This window comes from Cupressus sempervirens, chromosome 4 (assembly GCF_028749045.1).
Source record: "Cupressus sempervirens isolate cs-2001-9-10 chromosome 4, ASM2874904v1, whole genome shotgun sequence".
Lineage (NCBI taxonomy): Eukaryota > Viridiplantae > Streptophyta > Pinopsida > Cupressales > Cupressaceae > Cupressus > Cupressus sempervirens.
In genome coordinates this window covers 686,813,928-686,836,365 of record NC_143121.1, presented here as the reverse complement: position 1 = coordinate 686,836,365, position 22,438 = coordinate 686,813,928, and the positions used below count along the sequence as shown (strand labels likewise).

At 32.7% G+C, this 22,438-nt stretch overlaps 1 pseudogene; it reads right to left on the bottom strand.

The window, feature by feature from the left end:
* Nucleotides 1-19,341: 19,341 nt before the first annotated feature.
* Nucleotides 19,342-20,341, bottom strand: LOC149563127 (uncharacterized; annotated as a pseudogene).
* Between the last annotated feature and the right edge of the window lie 2,097 nt (nt 20,342-22,438).

Sequence of the window (22,438 nt, the reverse complement as noted above, 5' to 3'; positions counted from 1 at the left end):
GTTGTTTACCTCCATAATCATCCTGAGAGTTGCATCCCAATTATGCAAAGCAATTTCCAATTATTTATCTTGGATGGCAGTCTCTGCAGCAAGGTGAATAAATCCATCTGAAGTAGAAAGATTTGGATCTTTCTTGAGAACAGTTTCTGCATAGACTTGTTCTTTATGGAGGACTTCCAAATGTGGGGTAATGGAGGATTGGAGTTGTAATAGTTTTTCCTTGATGGTGGCCTCTTCTTTTGTTAATATAGCTATTTCTTTCTGAGTATGAAGCATTTCAAAAAAATGCTTCTCACTTTGAGCTAGATCTTTTGGTAGCTACATGCTTGAGATATTCAAATTCCTTTCCAAGCTCATTATCTTTTGGCTAGTTTCCTGTGTGAAGTATGAAAAGTCACACAACTTTGTGTATAATGAGAATATATTCTCAAGTACCCTTTTCATTTTGTCTATTACCTTTGCTAATTCAATATGTAAAAGTGTTATTTCACTAGATATTTTCTCATTAACTTTCCCTTGGAATTTTCTTTTAGGCCATTCCATAAGTTTTTCATTTGTCTCTTGGTCTGCATTTGTCACTTGGTCAACAATATCTGATAATTATTCCATGATATGCTTGGACTCATCTAGTGACTGACTACTAAAGGCATCCATAAATATGTCTTTAATTTCATGTAAAGTTTGTTTTTGTTGATACTCCTTCCTGAGTATCTCTTGCCTCTTTCTTCTATTTAATGCTTCCTACACCTCATTAATTTGATCAATGTTTATTTTTTTTGAGTCATAACTTGGTATGACTATCTCCTCATCTAGTTCAGGGTCTCCATAGTGAAGTACCCTTGCAACTTTTGTAGAGCTTGATCCTGGTGCTGATATTTGTAATGGCTTTTGTGAAGGAGTCCCCAAGGTAGGAAAATTTATCAATGTTTGTATTGCCTCCTACTCTTTAGGGGTTTCGTCTATTTTCTCCTCCTACTGTCTACTTTGATCAATTATTGTAATCTTAGGAAGTGCACCTTGAGTTTGTGTTGTAGGATCAGATGTAATAGTCTGTCCTGTTTGTTCTATTTCTTTGTCTGTTGTTGCACTCGACTTTTGTATTGTTGTGTCAACTATGCCTAATGAAACAACTATTGGCATTTGAAGTTGACTACCAGTAGCTGTAGAGATGATGGAAGGTGGTTCTTTTTGATTCACCTTATCTCTAATTGTGTTTTCTACTAGTTTTTGTAATTCCTCCATACTGACCAATACTAGATCTACACATAATCTTGCTTGTTGCATGGATTGGTCAAGGATTCTTTTGAGATCTTCTATAGTTAATGGATTGATGTTCTGAGCAGAAGTGTCAGGAACATCTTGTACTATTAAATTTTCTGTCGGTGTGATGGATACATGAGGAGGACTCGAGGGTGGCAATTGTGTGTCTTGCACACTCTGATCTTGTTGCTACTGTTGCCATTTCATCTTGCTTTCGTGTCTCCTCCTCTGTTTCTTTCTCCTTTTCTTCCTTCTTTTCTTCTTCCTTCTTTTCCTCTTCTTGTTTCTCTTCTTCCTCCTTCTCTTCCTCTTTTCGTTGTTCTATTTCTGTCTTCTCTTCTCTCCTTTTTCTTCTTTCTTTTGATGGAGCAGTAGCTTCTTCCTTATATTCTTCTTCAAGAAAATCTTCAATCTTTTTGTACAAGTTCTTCCATGATTTTGTTGTTCTTTATACAATTTCTTCCATTTTATTTTGGAGAATGAAGAATGCCCTATATTTAGGTGTAAACCTAGTATTGTGCCTTTTGACTGCTCTCTCTATTTGCTCCTTAGTCAAATTAGGCAGTATGCTTGCTAGGGTTGATTCTCCCATCTCCTCCATTCTCAAACAAAAATTCCATTTGTCTTCTACAATTTTAGACAGATCATCTAGCAATCGTCCATCTAGTTCAAGAGGAGTGTACTTGAACTGTGCCATCATTCCATAAACTAATTCTTCTATTCTATCTTGTTCTTCTTTAGTAAACTTATTGAAATCAACTTTATTTATGTTGCTTAAGTCTCCACTTCCAATCTTTTTGCATAATGTATCAACTAAAAAATGGCTCACCTTTTCAAATTGATCTTCTTCATCAGTATCAGGTTGAGCTACATATTTTTTTCTTTTCCTTGGCTCTTCCTGTGTCTTCTTGATTGGTTTCTTCTTTGTAGTATCCTCTTTAGCTTTTTGTGTGGAGGCCCTTGTTGCAACTTTGGTTGTTGGCCTTTGAGGTGATGGCATGGCAATTTTCTTTGGTTTGGGTTGAGCTGGAGGCTAATCTATTGCCTTTCTCTTCTTTGGCTTGGCTTGGGTTGTTGCTTCCTTGGCTTCTTCTTCCTCAGAACCTTCCTCCTTGTCTTCACCTAGGCCTTGAGTTAATTCCATTGGGCCTTTCTCTTGTTCATCCTCTTCATCATCATTGTCATCATCACCTTCTTCAGCTTCAGCCTCTACCCCTTCACCAAATTTCTTCTTAATTTTCTTCATCAATTTATCTTTCTTTTTCAATGTGGAGGCAGTTTTTAATTCCATATTTATCTTTGACCTTACCACATAATAAGTACCAAAGTGTGGGGCACTCTTATCTATCTCTTCTGCCAATAATGTAGTTATTGTTGCAGATGCTTCATCAATGTTAATTTCATAACCAAATGGCCTCAGCCATCTCACCCTTGGAATTGCTGCTTGAATATAAGTGAAGTCAATATCAACTAAGAAGCATATATCATTAATATGTTTTTCCACTAAGGAAATTGGTATTCTCACCCTTTGCTTCATGGATTTCTTGAAATCCTCAAAATAACTTGTTGTCAGGGTATCAAAATTGTCTCCCATTTGTTCTATCTATTCATTAATTTGGGATATGATAGTTCTATCATTCCTCCATGTAACTTTTCCAAAAGAAGGAAATTTATTTTGAACATAAAAGAATATACAAACCAAAATTGCTCCAAATTTGCATTGGGCACCCTTTGACCTTCTTATAGCTGCTAGGTTTTCATTTATTTGTTGTAGTTGCAATTCTGCAAGATCATAAGTATGATGCTTTTTCACCAGTTTTTAGCCTACATCCACTAAAATACATGGCACACTATTGAGTCTACTGGGTTGGTAGAATTTGTGGGCAATAACTCTAACAGAAAACTCAACTAGAGGATCCTGAATGGTATGAATAGTCATTCCTCTTTTGTTCCACTGAGCACCTGTGTTCTTTTCTATAATCTCCTTGGATTCACTTCTCAAGGTCTTGTGCCGATCTAGGGTAGGATATCTAGTTACCCTATGAATTATTCATTTTGTGATTTTGATAGGGATGTCTTCTAACCACAGACTACCATCATGAATTCTTCTCAATACAAGTCTGGTCCACTTTGTCTTGAACACGGTGGGAAAACTCAAAACTTGTGTTAAACCCTTCCTTTCAACAATTTTGTATTCATCTTTTAATACTCCATCGACACACAGCTTCGCAAAGGCTTCTCTTATTTTCATATCTCCTAGGGCTCCTATCTTGCAATTGTAGCATCTTCTTACATCCTGGACCATAACAATGTTTGGGGGTATGCAAGAAAGGGCTCCAAATGGGTCGTTCTTGTATACAACTTCAAGAATAGGGCAAAAATTGGGCTGCCTAACATCATTAGATACTAGCTAGACTTCAAATGATTCTTTTTCCTAGGTTTTCTTAGAACTTGAAGCCATTTATGCAAACTAGGGTTTCCTTTACACAGAAATATGAAACTGCATAGCTCGGCACAAATGAAAATACCTCAAGATCGATGAAAACACATTGTAGGAGGTTGCAATCTACTTGGAATGCTGGATTCTCTACTGTGAAGTCACTTTGCGCTCTTTATCTTCTTTGCTTCTTGATCGCGATGAGGAAAAATTATTGAAATCGTGATAATATACCATATTTCCATTGCATTAAATGCTCAACTACAAACTTGGCTTATGAAGGATTTTAACATTACTCGGCTTGCACTACATTTCCTCTTTACTCGACTTCCGTAGGAATTACTTAACTCTACATTTAGCTATCAACTCGATCTCTATTAGGAACTCAGCATGTACTAGAGTTTTACTCAGCATCCAAAGATAGCTCATCATCATCATTTAAAATTTTGTCTTGGCATCTTGTTTCATGCAAATTTATACTTTGCATTGCTTCTCCGTGGTTTAGGGCTGATGTATGATACTTCCTTATATGTATCAGCCCCATAGGCTCATCTCGAGATTAATTGGATGAGAAATAATCACTTGACCTTGTGTGTGAAGTGTCCCTTTCATTGGATGTACTTTATTCATGGCTTTTCTACCATGTCTTCTTCATGTCTGTTCTGATGTGTTTCACATCAATCTTTTCTTTGCCCTTGTTTACTTCAACCTTTGGTGCCTTTGACCTTGTAAGACAGTTTCTATTGGTATGACCAATTTTTAGGCAACTAAAACATGTGGTTTGGCTTAGCCACCTACTATAATTCCCTCTTAAATGTGTTCTTATATAGTTTTTAGGGATATGTCCATATTCATAGAAATAATGACAGCTATATCTAGTGTTGTAATCCCAATGGTATTGAATTTCATTCCCTTTTATTTTTGCTGGTTGATTTGATGTCCACATAGGCTTTGATCTACATTCACATGCTCTATTTCCATACAATTATGACAATGTCCATCAAATCTTTGTGTCCTTGTGACTTTGGATTTGCAATCTTGTGTCATATGTCCTTGCATGTTGCACTTATGATAGTAACTCTTGCTCTTGGGTGTGTTTTGTTGATTGAATCTTCTACTCCTGCAAATATTAGTAGTATGCCCCTTTTTATTATAGTAATGACAAATGGGTTTAGAATCCTTACTCTTTGATGATTCTCCTACTTCAGTGCTATTGTATCCAAGTCCTGATGTATCATGGGTAGATCTTGGGGATTTTAGCAACTATTCAAAGTACTTTATGGCTTCACTTGACTTGTTGAGATTCTCTGCCATTTCTTTTTCTCTGTTCAATTCATTCTGCAGTTGTTCATTCTGCATCCTCAAAGTAGAGATTTCAATATCTTTCATATTGAGTTCATGATGAAGGTTCATCATTTGGGCAAGTGTATCCATTTGCATGTTTGAGATCCTTGTTAATTTAGTACATTTTTCTTCTAGTCTATTTGCAAGATTCCTTTTGTCATCTTCCATCATGACTCTATCCTCAACTACTCTTTTCTTTTATTCAGTGATTTCACATAACATTAAGGCCTATGATTCATGTTCCATCTTGAGAGATCTAACCTCATCTATTTGAATTTTGTTTTTCTCCATCAGTTATGCTATTGCTACATCAAACTCTTTAGTGTCTCCATTGGCAAATAGTTTTGTGGTTTCTATCTCCTTGTAGTTTGTATCATTTTTAGCTATGGCTATATCCTTTCTTCTTTTCAAGGATTTTTTCAGTTCCTCCCTTACTTCATCTACTCTGTGTAGAGCTAGTTGCACATCAATCACTTGATTGTCAATAATCTTTCCAAGTTTGAAGACTTCCATATTCAGATCTTTTTCTCCAAGCTATTAGACTTCTTCTTGTGAGAACCTTTCTGCTCTGATACCAATTGTTGGAATATTCAAATAGGAATAATGCTTCTGATAAGGTGGGGGGAGGGGGGCGGGTTTGAATCAAAAGTATTGTACTTTGAACATTAAATTTTTTTAACTAAAAATAGAGTGTATGTATTTAAACATATCAACCAATTATGAGAAACACATAAGCATCACCATATAACACTAGAAATTTTGGTAACCCAAAAGCCCTCCAAGAATAAGAAGGTAAAACTGGGGTGGGGATGATAACCACAAAATCACTACAGTAATAAAGTTTAACCACTTCTGATGGCCTGCCCTATTAAAGGCTACAACACACTTTTAAATGTGACCTTGTTAGAGGATTTAAAAACACTTTACAAGAGGTGCTACCATGTTAAAGGATTTAATCACCTATTTAAAGGATCTACAAAATAGTTGTTAAGCTAACCTATCACCATTGTGTTTTCTTTCTAATACAATTGCTAGAGAGTATTAGGTATAATAAACCTGATAGCTTACAATCTTTCGATTACTAAATATAGGTACTTGATCTATTTTCTCTAATTTTTATCCTCTGTGATCTGATACTCTTCACTCTAAAAAATAGTTTTCCTTACACACCCTTGTCCATTTTTTTGATATATACAATGCGATTTTGTCTTCCTTATAAAGACATTCAGAGACTTAGGGTTAGGTATGGATTTATGATCCATATTGAATCTCTATATCCTACTCATTCCTTGCACATTTACTATTGGTTGCATGCCTTCTCCATTTTTCTTATTGGCTGCATGTAGATTGCATAGGAAAGATAAAAGATTCATTCTTATCTTTTTAATCCTTTGAGATTTGTCATATGTCAGCCATGAAAATGATTTACATTTGCATTTCTAAATTTAAAAACTCATATTTGCATTCTGTGTTGCTTAGCACTTACTGATTCCTGATGCTCAACACTTATATTAAACTAGCTTACTTAGCTCCTGTTGTATTTCTATATTGCTCAGCATTGTCTATGACTCAACACTTGTATCATGCTTGACACCTAAAGTCATTTGGCACTTGATCTTCACTCGGCACCTGATCTGCACTTGACACCTTAAGGTTGCTCAACACCTGAAGATCACTTGGCACCTGAAGGCTTTCCCAACTCAGCTCATGTTGTGGCTCGGCATACATGGTGTACTCGGCTCCAATGTAGAAATTGTTTAAGTGTGTTGGCACTCAAGTGTCAAAACCATTCTAAGACTAACAATATTCAATTGTTGAATCTTGGTAGCACTCCTTGATTCTTTTCTCTAACTTCTCAATTTCTGCTATCAACATATAGATGTCCATATTATTGAGCCTTTTTCAATGTTCTCTCTACTACTTCTAGCTTGTGGTCATCCATTATAGATAGTTGTTCCCCTTTCTTGTGATGATAAAATCCAAAGGACATTACCAAAGGTATATAATTAAGCTTGTCATTTTGAAGCCATCATGGATTCAACACCTCATAAATACACACATTCAAAGATGGTTGTAACATTTTATATTGATGGGATTTAGCTCCATCTTTACCTTCTACAAATCCGTTGGCACTCTGACTATGAGGGATATCTAGGTTAGTCATTTCTTTTTTCTATCCGTTATCTACACACATGAGAAATTACTACTAGTTGTTTATTGACCAAAAGAGGAAAAGAATAGAAACAAATTATATTACATGCTCTTATATACAATGAAATGTAATAGAAAGTTTAAGGAAAACCATTTTTCAAATGCTAGGGTTTGTCCATATAGGAATTTTATTTTATTTTTTCATCCTTTATTTGTGTGTCTGTAATACTACCTTTTATCATTAAATAGCATTATAAATGTTTATGAAATGCACCCTCTTTTTTAGGTTAATGGTTTCAGATTTATTTTATGTTCTTCTACATATTTGATTTTCCTATTTTGATGCCTATTAATATTTGGTTCATTTTGTGTGTATTTTGAAGAACTATTTATATTTTGTGCAGTGGCTGAAAGGGATCGATCTTCTTGTGGAGTTTGAGCATGTTTTTTATGTAAAGGGAGGACTTACATCTTCTTTTTTTGGCTCAATTGATTAAAATAGGATATCATCAGTAGTGGGTGGGTCCAACTATGGTGCAAAATTCACATTATCCTTCTCACAACTCTTTTGATGAGGTATCTTTAATCCACTCCTTATTTTAGTTACAAAGCTATCTTTGCTTAATTGTTGTGTTTCTAAATTATTCCTATACATTCTCACTCTTTTGATTTTTGTGCTTTTTATGATATTTTTATTATCTTATCCATCCCTGAATCCTGATAAGTAGTGCATTTTTGTATATTTGAAAAAGCCTTCATTTTTAAGGGTTTGATATGATAAGTTTTTGGGCCACTTCTTTTGTATTAATTATTCTTCACATTCAAATTTATTTTCACCACATTTGGGTTTCTTTCCACTTTCTTGCTTACTCGAAATATAGAAGTCCAAGGAGCCATAGTTAGGAAAGATCGCATGGGCAAAAGAAGATAAAAAATAAAAATTAGGAAAGATAAACAAGGTGGATTGGGAAGGTCCCATTATACTTAGCCTTCAATCAAATACATCTCAAACTTCTTCTACTAAAAAAATTAATTTTTTAAAGCCTCACATGCAAAGTTCAAATTTTCTATGATTAATATTCAAAAACTATGGGAGAGATGTTATATATAAAGATCTTAACCATTTCTTAGACTAGTCATAGTTTATGTGACAATAATAATAGTCATTTTGTCAAATTAAAAAAAAATCATGGATTTGGTGCTTCGAGCAAGCTAGATTATGAGATTGTCACCATCTTCTGAGCTAAAACACATAGCACATAGGAAGAGTTTAAAAAAAGACCAGGTTTCTCATTTGTATGTCATGTGTTTTAGATTGTTGTATGTTATGTGTTTCAAGGAAATGCAACTCATCATGTCATTCTCTGCAACTATTTTCTATGGATTAATCTAGTGAGTATGATCATGATTACTCAAAATATTTCTTTAATATCCATCTATATGAATGCATGAAATTTGTATATAACATTCATTTTCACTAATATAAAGCTACGATCACTCCCTTAGATGGACAACTATCTTCTCTCATCTCAATTTTTTCACATACTTACATTGGTAACAAATATCACAGCTATAGCTACAGTATCCTTTTTTGCTCAATTGTTACTTTTTCTGCTCACATATAGCTACAGTATCCTTTTTGGTTGCAAAACATGGTGTAGCTCTTTGTTTGACCCTTTTCATCATATGTGTATATTCTTCATTATCTAGTTCCAAAGTAGATGAAGATTGTGTTTTTCAATAGGACTATTTTGTTGGAATACTTTAGAATAACTAGGAGGGGGGTGAATAAGTTATCCAAGATCCAGATGTATAAATAAAAATTTTCACAACTTAGTAAACCCATAAAACATTTATATCCATGCATGCATCCATAGGATTATGCAATCACTAAAACTTGTAGGTTACTATCAAATCAACTTGTAGAAATGTAAAGTATGAAACATAATAGAGTCATCAACACACTTGACACAATGATTTATGTGGAAAGCCAATTTTGGAAAAACCACCAGTAACATGCTACTCTTTTTCACTCTTCTGAAGTGACGCCCTATGAAAGGTCAACCCTTTGGAAGGTTACAATACACACTATTAAATGTGACCTTGTTAAAGGATTTCAATCACGCTGTTAGGAGTGAGCCTTATTAGAGGACTTTAAGCTATTCACTTATAATTTCACCTAGTTAAAAGATTTACAAATGACTATTAGGTCAACCTTAATCCAAAGGATTTACCCTAGACTAATACAATTGTTAGAGAGTAATTGTAGAGCTTTGATCTTATACAACTTATAACTTTTCTTATAGATTACAGATATCTATTTAGTCCTCAATTATACTTGGTTTTCATGCTTTGTACCTCTGATAGCTTATTCACCCTTCAAGTAGTCATCTCCTTAAGCCTTGTTTCTTAGCATTCCAATGTAGTCTCCTCTTAGGTCACTTGATGAAGCAAATCCCTTAACTCCTTATCTTCAAACTCTTTTGCTTCATGACCAAACATTCTTATAAATAGGAAATTAAGATATTTTCCTGCTCATTTTCTATCATCAAAATTTAGCATTCAAATAGATTAGGTAAGATACAATGTATCTACCCGATATCTCATATCTCTTCTATAAACTTCTTCTAGAATCCATTTGAATTTGCCTAAAAATTGCTTGCCTCAAATTCTTTTCGACCAGCTCATCATCCTTATCTTCCTCTTGGTTCACAAAATTCAACAAAACAAACTTGTCAGCTTAGACTCAGTGAATCTTTGGTCTTTTAAATAAGTTAGCAACTTGACATTATCAACCTTCTAATTCTCAGCATATACTATGTTACTCGGCATCAACTGTAAAATCACTCGGCATCAATTAAAGTTTACTTGGCATCAACTAAAGTTTACTAATGCTCGACATCAACTAAACTTTACTCAGCATCAACTATTTTGCTCAGCATCCTTGGCATCCACTAGAATTTTCTTTTACTTAGCTCCAATTGACTTTCTACTCGGCTTGCACTAACTTTTCTCGACACCTACTATCCACTCGGTCAAGCTTGGTAGACAAACTTTGTGTTACTTGTTCTTCTAAAATTTCTAAGTGTAACTAGCTTTTGTAACCTTAAGTAGATTATTAATAGATCATTTCATCATTGTCTTAACTAGTCCTTGTACTTCATTACATAATCATAACTCAACCTTTCCTTTAGATGTTATTGTTACCTCTTATTGATCAAATCCTCTTCATCAATCAACTTAGTGATAGTACTTGAATCTTATAACTTGTTGTCTTACTAGAAAATAGCAGGTTTGACATCAGTGACAAAACAATGATTGAAATGCATAGTCTTCTTCAACAATCTCCCTCTTTCAATAATCTCTCTCAATAATGATCTTTTCAATCAAATCTCAACATGTTTTCTTCAAAGGTTTCTATCTTTATGACTAGTGTTCCATTTCAGCTCTTTTGTAGATTTGGCATATAGAACTACTAGGTCCTATTGAAATACATGTTGTGCCCTCAAAAAATTGTGTAAATTGGATTAGTAATTTCTGCCCCCCTTTTGATCTTCTCGATATACTCTCTTTAATACAATGTAAGCTAGAAGTTGCCTCTTCCATATTGTCTATAGATTTGATGTAGTAAGAAAAGTTTCTATGTATTGTTGTAGTCTTGGTAGTTTTAAGTACTTATTATTTATATTTTTTTTATATAACTCTAAACAATATTAAGATTCATGTGACCTTGTTCTGATTGTAGGTCATTTGATGGATATTACTTGAAACATAGAAGTCCAAGGAGCCATAGTTAGGAAGATCAAGATCATGCACATACTCACTATTTTGTTGGCTAGCATTGTAGTATTGGTTGTAGTATCTTCCCAAGAGGCTAGAAGACATAGGAATAAGTGAAGAAGAGTTGCATGTCATTTTTATAAGTGTATTATCCATTTTAGTAATAGAAAATGCCATGACCAAATATACATGAGTAGAGTAGCCTTCTTTTGCTTGGCCAAAAATCTAAGACATAAAGGGAGCATCCTAGATATGGCTAATATAACATTGGAAGAACAACTAGTAATGTTTCACCACACCCTTGGCCATAATCTAAGGAACCAAAAGATTGGCCATAACTTTGGTCACTTAGGAGAGACAGTCAGTTGACACTTCCACAAGGCCTTGAAGGCCATAATAGCACTTGAAAAAGATTACATGTTTGCTCCTCTTGCAATAAATCCTCTAGATATTGCCAAGAAGGACTGTTTTGATCCATATTTCAAGGTAAATAATCTAGTGACATTTCTTTACTAGAAATAATAATAATATTAATTTATATTTGATAATAATATTTATTTTTATAAGATTGTATTGGTGCAATTGATGGAACCCATATGCTTGTTACTGTCAATGTGGACATCCAAGCACAATATCATGATAGAAAAGGCAATTTGTCAAAAAATGTTTTGGGTGTTTGTTCATTTGACTACAAGTTTCAATATATTCTTGCTGGTTGGGAAGGGTCTACTATAGATAGTCGGGTGCTTGCTTCAGCTTTGTCTAGAGAATTTCCACTGGTGGTTCATCCTAGTATATTAATTCATATTTTATATGATAATATTATCATTATATTAAATCAAAACTTTTATGCTCTATTTTGATTATAACTTTATTTCCATTTGCATAGGAAAATTCTATTTAGTTGATACCAGGTATCCAAATGTACTGGGTTTTCTTGTGCCTTATTAGTGTACATGTTACCATTTAAAAGAGTTTTGTAGAGTGAACCTAATCAACACTCTCAAAGAGATATTTAAGTACTGACTCCTATCTTAGGAATGTGATTGAGTGATCATTTGATATTTTAAAGCAACATTTTCCTATCCTAAAGCATGCAACATCCTATGTGTATATACTGAAACAAAGAATTTTTTGGCATGCAACATTCTACACAGCTTCATTACCATGGAGGATGGTCTTCAATCTGAAGTGGATATTGAGAAAGATGATGATTGTGTTGGGATAAGTGTGCCCATTCTAGAGATTTATGGAATGAATCAAAGAGATAGAGATGACTAGGGGAATTTTTGAGATGAAATAGCTTGAAGGATGTAGGAAGAGTACAACTCTCAAACTTAGTTGTATTGCAGAACATGAACATATATTTGCACTTTGTGGCAATGGCATATTTATTTACAACTCATTATATAATAGTTATGATATATTTTTAATATATATACATATATATACACTTGGTATTTCTATGAATCTGGTTTTCAGGCTTTGGTACATGTCTGATACAATATAACTTTCTATGATCATTTGTTACAATTGATCTCATTTATTTTGAGATTGTTGATTACAATGGAAACTTCATTGTATGCATCTTTATAGTTTTTCAGTCTTGTAACTTACATGGTAAATCCAAGAGGGACACATTGAGGTGTTACACAATATGCATTGAATAAAGGTCAATTTATCTAAATCAACTTAAAGAGGCTTTGTATTTGAAAAAAGCATTTGACTAAAACTAATTCGAAGATATAACTATATGTGCATGTTAATGGAAAATAAATCTGTTTTGTCTTTTTTGTATTCTTGCCTCTTTGTTTTGGGTATTATTAGGGAAGTCCTTTGTTGGGTGACTTGAGAGAGTAGGTTGGGTTAGGAGATATTCATCAACACCACCAGTTGTAATATAGGTTGCGCATACTCTATTTGGGGGCTTCTATTTTAACATGTCAGGACAAAATTTATGAAATTTTTTGAATGTGGTTATTAAACAACCAATTGCATTTTTTACAAATAGTGAAAGCCTTATCAAAAAATTCATTTTGTTGATACCCTGCAATTAGTACATTTCCTTTGATGACATAAAATTTCTTCACAATATTTTGTCATTAGTGATTTTGTGTATTTTTCCATATTTGAATGCCTAATGGAGGGACAAAAGCCTTTGGAAATGGGTTTGATGTCATATAATTCTCTGATACATTATAGCTTCTTTTGTGATTAAATATTTTGATTGAATTGAAACTCCCCATCACTAGAAGCACAAGTTAAAGGAACCAAGTGTGTGGGTGAAGTAGAAAGCTCATTAATGAACTTAAAACCAATTTTTTTTGGGTGGGCATTTTCTCCTTTGATGAGATTTTTTTGTTCATTTGTGTATAGGATTTTTGACTTGAACTAGCACACATTTTGTCTTTATTGTTTTGGTGGGAAATGTGTCTAGGTTGCATATTTTTTCATGTGATTGGAAGAAAAAAAAATTCTCATGCCTTCATCTAATAGATGTACTAATTACAATAGAGTGGCCTACATAGTTAAAAATTATACTACAAAATTATTGTACTTGAATGGCTTTCTCTATACATTGATTACCTTGTTTTGAGTTAAATATTTGGGTCTGAAATTTGACTATAGATTGTGGTTGTGGGTGAAAATTATTTCCACACATTGTTGTTTATGAGTTATATCTTTTGAATATATAACTAAACATATATTGAGGGTATTTTTTAATGAATGTCATTTTTTTATTCTAGCCTCTTTGTTTTTGGTTGGTGTCAATTCATATCCTAGGAATTGAAATAGGCATCTCAACTATGGTAAGTGTCTAACTAGTTAATATAATATTTTTTAGGCTTTGTTCCATATCCTATGTTTTTCTTCATTACTTTGCAATGATACAACTTTTCATTTAACCTATACATCATCCAAGAGTGTAAATTTTGTTTCCCTTATCATGGTCTAACTGTTACACCTATTGTGTGGAACCACTTAGGAATCCTCTACTTGTGATGTTTCTGGAAATGCTAGAAATACTAAAGAAACAATTTTTTTTAAAAAAAATCTTTAAATGCATCAGTTTCTACTTTCTAGATATTTCAAAGCTAGTGTATTTATATTAATTTATGTATCAATTTATTAAAGGTTTTTCCCTTTACAGGACATCACCAACTATGCTTAAAACTATTACTCTATCATGGATCATGATAATTAGAATAAATACTACTTAATAAACTTGAGATCATTTACTAGTCTCAATGTTTTATATTTTTGCATCCAATCATCGAGAATATACAAATAGAAACTTTAAAACACTAAATTATTAACAAATAAAATGAAATGGATGTCCATACCCTACTACAACGCTCCTATTTTTCCACAAGTAGAGAGGATGCTAGAAAAGGTTGTCGAATTAGGTAGTACACCTACCAATTGCATTTAACTGAAAGTTTCTAGAGCCTTTCCCCCAAATGCATTCTACACATAGCCTGCAACCATTACAATCCACAAAATGACATCTCTCCATCATAGGTAGAGTTGAAGATAGGTAGAGTAGTCTTCAGGGGGATTGTGGGTACTTAACAGAATGTGAAGCACTTTCTCTAGCATAATGTCATTTCTCCTAGCAACTAGCACAAATGCATAATTGGATTTTCTTGGAAGTCCTTCAAGATTTTTCAAAATGTTCATTTGGTGCAATGATGTAACTTTACATTTAACCTATAGATCATTTGAGTGTCTGAATATTGTTTCCCTCATCATGGTTAGACTATTACCTATTGTGTGGAACCACTTAGGCATCTTACTATCAATTAAATGAAGTAAATATTAGAACTAAAGCCTTGAGATTTTCATAGGTAAAGAGTTTGATCTAAACATTTGGAATCAACTATATTTTTAGTTTTCTACTTGTGATATTTATGGAAATGTTGGAAATACTAAAGAACAAATAATTAAACATAGTTGACTTTGTATAGACATTCTAGAAAATAGAATCAATGACATGGGAAATGTAGTTGTAGGTATGGGTATGGATGTCCATACCTTGTTCCAAGGCTCCCATTTTTCCACAAGTAGGGAGGATGCTAGCAAAGGTTGTGGAATTAGATTGTACACCTACCAATTGCATTTGATTGAAAGTTTCTAGAGCCTTTCCCCCAGATTTGTTCAACACAAAGCCTACAACCATTGCAGTCCACAAAATGACACCTCTCTAGCATAGGTAGCGTTGAAGATAGGTAGAATAGTCCATGAAATGACATCTCTCCCAATTTTCACTCAAGAAGATGAACATATGATATTCCTCTGCCGTTGATTTGCTGAGGTATTATTGAGAAATATATTTTCTTTTATGTACCAAATTTTCAAAACATTTCAAATTTTTATGTGCTATTGAAAGTGATGTTCACTCCATGACATTGAAAAAATACACATGCTTTTATGATGAGTGATAGTTGCTAGGAGTTATATTAGATGTTGATTATCTTTTGGAAGTTTTACAACTACACATTGATAACTAAATATGTCATTCACCAATCTCTTAACGAGAATGGATGAGGAGGTACATGTGATTGTATTTGCTAGTTTGACTACTACTTTATGTAAAAATGTCAAAGTGATGTGTGCAAGAGACATGGAATGGAAATTGCTAGATTTACCTTTTAGGTAGACTCAATTAGGAAGAAAAGGAGATGGGGGCTTTAAAAAAGAAGCTTGGACAACAATACAAAAGAATTTTAATGAAGATATGCATATGAATCTTGGAAAAGATAACTTTGAAAACAAATTGAAAACATGGAAGTAAGGTTTCACAATCATTAAAGAGTTGTGAAAGATCAATGGTTTCACATGGAATGAGACAACTCAATGTGTGAGTGCAAAAGATAGTGTATGGTAAGAGTTGTTGAAGGTAACATTTTTATATCAGTAAAATATCTCTCAATCTATTGTTACAAAAGATATCTAATTCCTTCATTTTTTCATCATGTAGAGAACTTTCTTGAAAAATGACATAGCTAAAGGAAATGCAGCAGCAATAGCTATAGAGACTAAAGATGGGCATAATTTTGAAGAGGTTTTTGATCTTGATAATGAGGGGGGCTTCAATGCTCCTATGGACGGAGGCTACAATACTCCTAATTTTGATGAAGAGTTCCTCCAATCAAACAATTATACTACATCTATAAGACAAAATCCTTCTATGCCAACAATAAAGAGGCAGAAGAGAAAGAAGCCAAGCATAGCTACTTGTTTGGATGTAATATGTGAGAGCATCCAAAACATAGATTAGGGTATGAATAAGGGTCACAATATAAATGTTGATCAAAGAGAAATCAAGAAAGATATATCAAGTGCATTTGGTGCCCTAAAGGCCATGCCCAAAATTAGTAAGGAAACATTGATTGTGGCCTATGACTATTTTACTTCTAAATCTACAAAATCCTAGGGTTTCATAGAGATATCTGTAGAGGAGAGCGAAGAGTACATTAGGTTTAAGTTCAAAGGATCTTTGTGATAAATTATAATCTTTATGAACTTATAATATTTTCTAAGACTATGTATGAACTTACAATCTTTTTGAAGCAATGGATGAGCAATACATATTGTTTTCCTTCATTTTGTCCAACATAGTTATATTTTATGGCTTACTTGCAATAGTTGTTTGTATGTGTTTATAGTTTCACTATTGTGTGTACATAATATGCACTATTGTATCCACTATTGCATACTTGGTAGTTCTATATGCACTCTATTGTATCCACTATTGCATACTTGGTAGTTCTATATGCACTACTATATGCACATAATATGCACTAATGTACACACAATATGTAGTTCTATATGCACTCTATTGTGTGTACATAATAACTCTTTTAAATGGTTGTTGTTTATGTTAAAATCAAGCAATTGATGAGGGCATATTTTTATGGCATTTTCAAATGATAGTAAGTAATCAAATCTTGTTTTCCTTACAACTATATATATGTTAGTTGATTCCAGTCATTTTTATAATATAATTTAGAAACTTGCATGCACTATTGTATGTACATAAAATGCATTGTTGTATGCACATAATATGGATTATTATATGCATAATATGCACTACTATATGCACTCTATTTTATGTACATAATAATTCTTTTAAATGGCTTTGGATATGCAAATGCTTGTTGTTTAAGTCAATCAATGTAAAGCCAAAAAATTAATTATATGCACTTTTTAGAAAAGAGCATGGGAGATTACTTTCTTAGATAGTATTTTTTACGTCTCTAAGTAGAAAGATTGGAATAGCAATATTTGATAAACATGGAGGGGTTACATTGCAATAATCATATTCTGATCAAGAATATGCTTTGATATACATTTGTTCTTTCTGGAATAAGATGTTAATGAATTGCCATGAGGTTGCTCTACAACTTTTGTTTGTGGGTGCAACTTCAACATGTTCAAAGTTAGGAATTGCACAACATGAATGACTAGTAGGAATTTTCTAATAGAGTTTATAAAAAGAAAATATAGCTTTATCCAATTGGATCGCTTACCCTAATACAAAGATAATTTAAGAAAGAAGCCAAAACTATCAAACTACTTATACTTTATATGCAATTTCAAGCTAAAATGCATTGATTCTTGTATTTTAGAATTACATATTAAGATCTAACTTGTAATTTTGTTTAATTTTAGTCTATATTTGTGATTTTTAAAAGTAAATCTTTGTGAGAAATTACACTCAAGTACTATTGTATAGAGAAAAAAAATTAGTTAGTAAACTTTGATTCTCGTATTTTGGTGCTAGAATTTGATATCTAACTTTGTAATGTGTGTAATGGTTCTAAAATATTTGATATTGCTACTTATTGTACAAGAACCCATCTGATTCATAAAAATATATTGGATAACATATACATATTTTTTTTCTAGATGATATTTTTTTTGTAAGGATTATACTATTTACTCTCGACTGACCTAATTACATACAAGTGCAAAATAATGATTAGAGAGTCGTGTGGTATCTGACATTTCACCTTGCCTTCAGGAACATTGCAAATATTGGTAGTTGTCTTTTGTTATGGCTGACTTGTATGGTCCCAAGTAAATTTCCCTACTTTTGATAAATTCTTGTAACAAAAAACTCCATTTATGCCTTCTACATGTACACTCATTTTCGGTGTACTTACTGCCAATCATAGCATGGTTTTCATGGTAAGTCTTTATTAAATTATCAAGCCATCTTGTTTTAGGGGGGCATTCTTTGCAGTAATTTCTCATTAAATTTGTTCATTATTTATATAGGGTCAATGGATTTGACAACTTTTCCAATGTGTCGATGTGGTGCTGAACTTGTAGCAATGAAGATGTAACATACAAAGAATAACTCTGGGCATAGGGTTTTTGTGTTGTCTAGATAAATGAAAGTTTAATACTTATCTTTTATATGTTTATTATTTGTTTTATTATTGTGGAAAGCCCTAATGTAGTTTTGGAATGCAGGGGGACAATGGATGCAATTTCTTTGAGTGGGTCAAAGATGGGTCATTTACATCAACAACATCAAATTTACAAAAGAAGAAAGAAAGGATTGCAGGTTGTGTGTTGTGCGGGAGACATTTGCTAGGGAGATTGGTTCCATGGCAAAAGCCAAAATTGTGTTTCAACGTAGACTTAATTTTTTTGTGAAGAGATTAATTATGATGATGAAGACTAAATATTTTATGATTTTGTATATAAACAATGAGAAAATTTTACTAATTTCATGAGCATATTATTATGTATAACATTTTTATGTTTATATCTATTTATTTAAAAAAATGTTGAAATAAATTAATTTCTTATTAATTTCATTGAATAAAATAGAATTAAAAAAATACTTTCTTTACAATAAATTGAAATAATTAACCAAATATAATTATATATTAAAATAAATAAAATATATTAAAAAATATACTTAACTATAATGAAATGATCATTTTTTAAAAGAGTTTAATTATGATCATGGAGAATAAATCTTTTATGATTTTGTATATAAACGATGAGCAATTTTTAAGACTGATTTCAATAGTATATTATTTTATATAACATTTTTATGTTTTTATCCATTTATTTAAAAAATGTTGACATAAATTATTTTATTATTAATTTTATTAAATAAAATAGAATTTAAAAAAATAAAAAGTTCTTTACAATAAATTGAAATAATTAACTAAATATAACATATATTAAAATAAATAAAATATATTAAAATATAAACTTAACTATATTTCAATTTCAATTTTATACAAACAAACAAGGAAGTAACATATTCCTAATCAAATATCAGGTGAACCAAACACCAATGGGATTGCTCTTTTTTATTCTCATTCCCATTCCAATATTTCATTCTAATTCTCCATTCCTATTCCGACAACAAACGGTCCCTTGGTAAATCCAGTATATCCATTCGTAATAGAACTTACGATCCACAATGCATAAAGACATTTTTTCAGATCATCCACTACCAAACTTTATCACATATCTGTCATTTTCATAGATCAAAGAACTTCTCTTACCACATACACATCTGCATCTGTTTTATTGCGTCACAATACTTCAATACAAGACTAGAGTGCACGCTCTCGTCCTTCACAAAAAAACCACACAAGATAAAAAGAGAAATAAAACCCTAGGAAAGGCTCATCACAATGCAGTATTACAAGACCATGGGGACTACTCTCCAAATCCGCCAACATTACAAACATAGAGAAAAACGCATCCAAAAAAGGCTGTCAGAATGGCCAACATTACCAAGGGGTCACCAGAAAAGTCCTGTATTGGACCATGCATACCGGTTGTGGTGGTGGTGGTCATCATATGCCCATGTGTAGTTAGAGGATTGTGGTGAGTAATGAGAGGATTATGGTGTGTAGTGGTGGCATGAGTATGGTGCGTAGTAAGAGGATTGTGATGAGTAGTGGCAAGATTGTGATGCATAGTGAGAGTATTATGATTATGAGTATTCTGCGTAGCGAGGGGATTATGATTATGGTTTGTTGGAGCAGTGTGGGCCATATATTTCACCTCTTCTTTTTGAGCCGCATGTTGGGCCTTCTCAGCTTGAGCCTTACGCTCTGCCTCACTTTCCCCTGCTTCTTTCTTATGGTAAGCTATATCCTTTTGAGTCTTGTCATGTGCCGAAACCTTCTCTATCTGCAACAACACAACATTACATTAACAAAAGGAAGAATGTGAAAAACTTCAACATTTATCCAACTAGAAAAAAGAGTGCCCATTAACCTTTTCTTGAGCATACGCCTTGGCCGTTTCCATGTTCTCTTTTGTGTTGGTGACTACACTGCTCACTTTCTCCTTGGTTGTTGCCGCTGCGTTCTTTGTTGGCTACATCTTTGCGCTGCTAAATATGTATCACAAGACTATTATGCCTCTTTCAGTAGCACTTGAAAATAACTCAGTTTTTATGTATCTGATTTCAAGGGAGTCTGAGTGATGGAAGAGTGTGAGAAGAGGCGATGATATATAGAGATGGTGATGAAATATTTTATTTATGATCAAATGATTTCAAGCTAACAGGATACACTGATAGTGATTGTGCAGGATGTATTTATGATAGGAAAAGTATTTCAGGTTAGGCTTTCCATTTTGGATCAGGTGTAGTATCATGAGTTTCAAATAAACAACCAATTGTTACTCTTTCAATAGCTGTAGTAGAGTATGTAGCAGCCACCAGTGTAGAAAGTCAAGTGATTTGGATGAGAAGGGTGTTGAAAGAGCTTAAACAAGAAGAAGAAGAGGATGAAACAAACACATATTGTGATAACAATTCAGCCGTAGCATTATCAAAAAATGCATTTTTTCACAAAAGAAGCAAACATGTTGACACAAGGTATCATTTCATCAAGGAGCTCATCACAAATGGTGAAATTATTTTGAAATATTGCAGATCAGAGCATCAATATGTTGACATCTTCACCAAACTATTGTGACAAGAAAGTTTTATGCATCAAAGAGATCAATTGGGAATCATAGACAATAGTTTTAATTAAGGGGGAGTTTTCAAATTAATTTTCAATTGCCTCTTTTATTTAGCATGGACTTACTTGCCATCTCCATCTTATCGTGTCCAGTCAATCATTTTGTGCAAGACTTTTAGGTTAAAAATAAATATTAAATCATAAATTTCAAGAAATTTCCTAGGGTGGATTTAAAACTTGAATCAAATGTCCTTAATTTCGGTCCCTCCTTTTGTCTGCAACATACTATGAGTTTGAGAGTTTTTATTTTGTGTGTGTGAATAGTTTGAAAACATGGTATGTAGCAGCAGAAAGAACAATCTGAAAAGTAAGAGAAAGAAAAGTTTTATTTTGTATCGTGTAGTGAGTGAGCAATATCTCTATATTGTTGTTTTATGTAATCAACATGTTGTATATCTTATAAAAATACATATAAATGTTTCATAGTTTAAATGCAATTTAGTCCTTATCTATTTTGATATTTTGATTAATTACATTTTATTCTCTTTATCTCTTCTTCCTCTTTCCATGTAGGGTTTGTCAAGCTTAACACCAACATGAAAACACCTAAATTTTAATTTTCCCAGAGAAGAATTTTAAACTCCCAAAAAAAGTTGCCTTTTGCTTCAAGTAATTTATATTATTCAAATTTAACTACAACATGAAGCCACATACCTTTTCATTTTCCCAGGGGAGAATTTTAAACCACCAAAAAAACCTTTGACCTTTTGCTTCAAATATTTTAAAATATTCAAATTTATTCAAGAACAACTACCTTACCGTATTCAACTTAAATGATTCAAACTTCATATATTACTAACGAGTACTTAATTTTTGTGAAAAATCACTATTGCAGTCACTAATTATTGATATCCTATCTTAAAAGATTATTTAACTACTGAAAATAAATTTATAGCTTAATATTGAAAAATAACATAATTGCAACTTCACCAATAAAATATAGGAAGAAATTCACAACACAATGAACACAATATTTTTAGACAAATTGCCCTTGGAAAAACCCCTAAGGGAAAACTAGTTATACAGATGAGGAATTATATTAAACTTTAGCAAATCAAGAGATACAAAATTCTTTGCCTCTCATTGGCAGAACTCCAACAACCTCCTAATTTCTCCCGCTGATATTCCCCACTTCTATTCCCACACTAACACAATGCCCTTGCTAACACTGCAAGACTGTTCACTAACATTGCAAACTTACAAAGTCATTTGATAGCACTTAAAATGTTTCTTCAAACTTCTTGTTCTCCAAATGCCCTCTAGAACCCTTTTTATACTACTATCATTGGTAGACCAACAACCAAGATTGATTTACAATTGATGGCTGAGATTTAAAACAACTTACCAACCATAACAAAATTAGTTTCCAGTTGCTTCTAAAAGAAGCCAATTATTTAATAAATAATTGTCCTTACTCTAACCAATTTGTTAGATAAAAAATTATTTACTA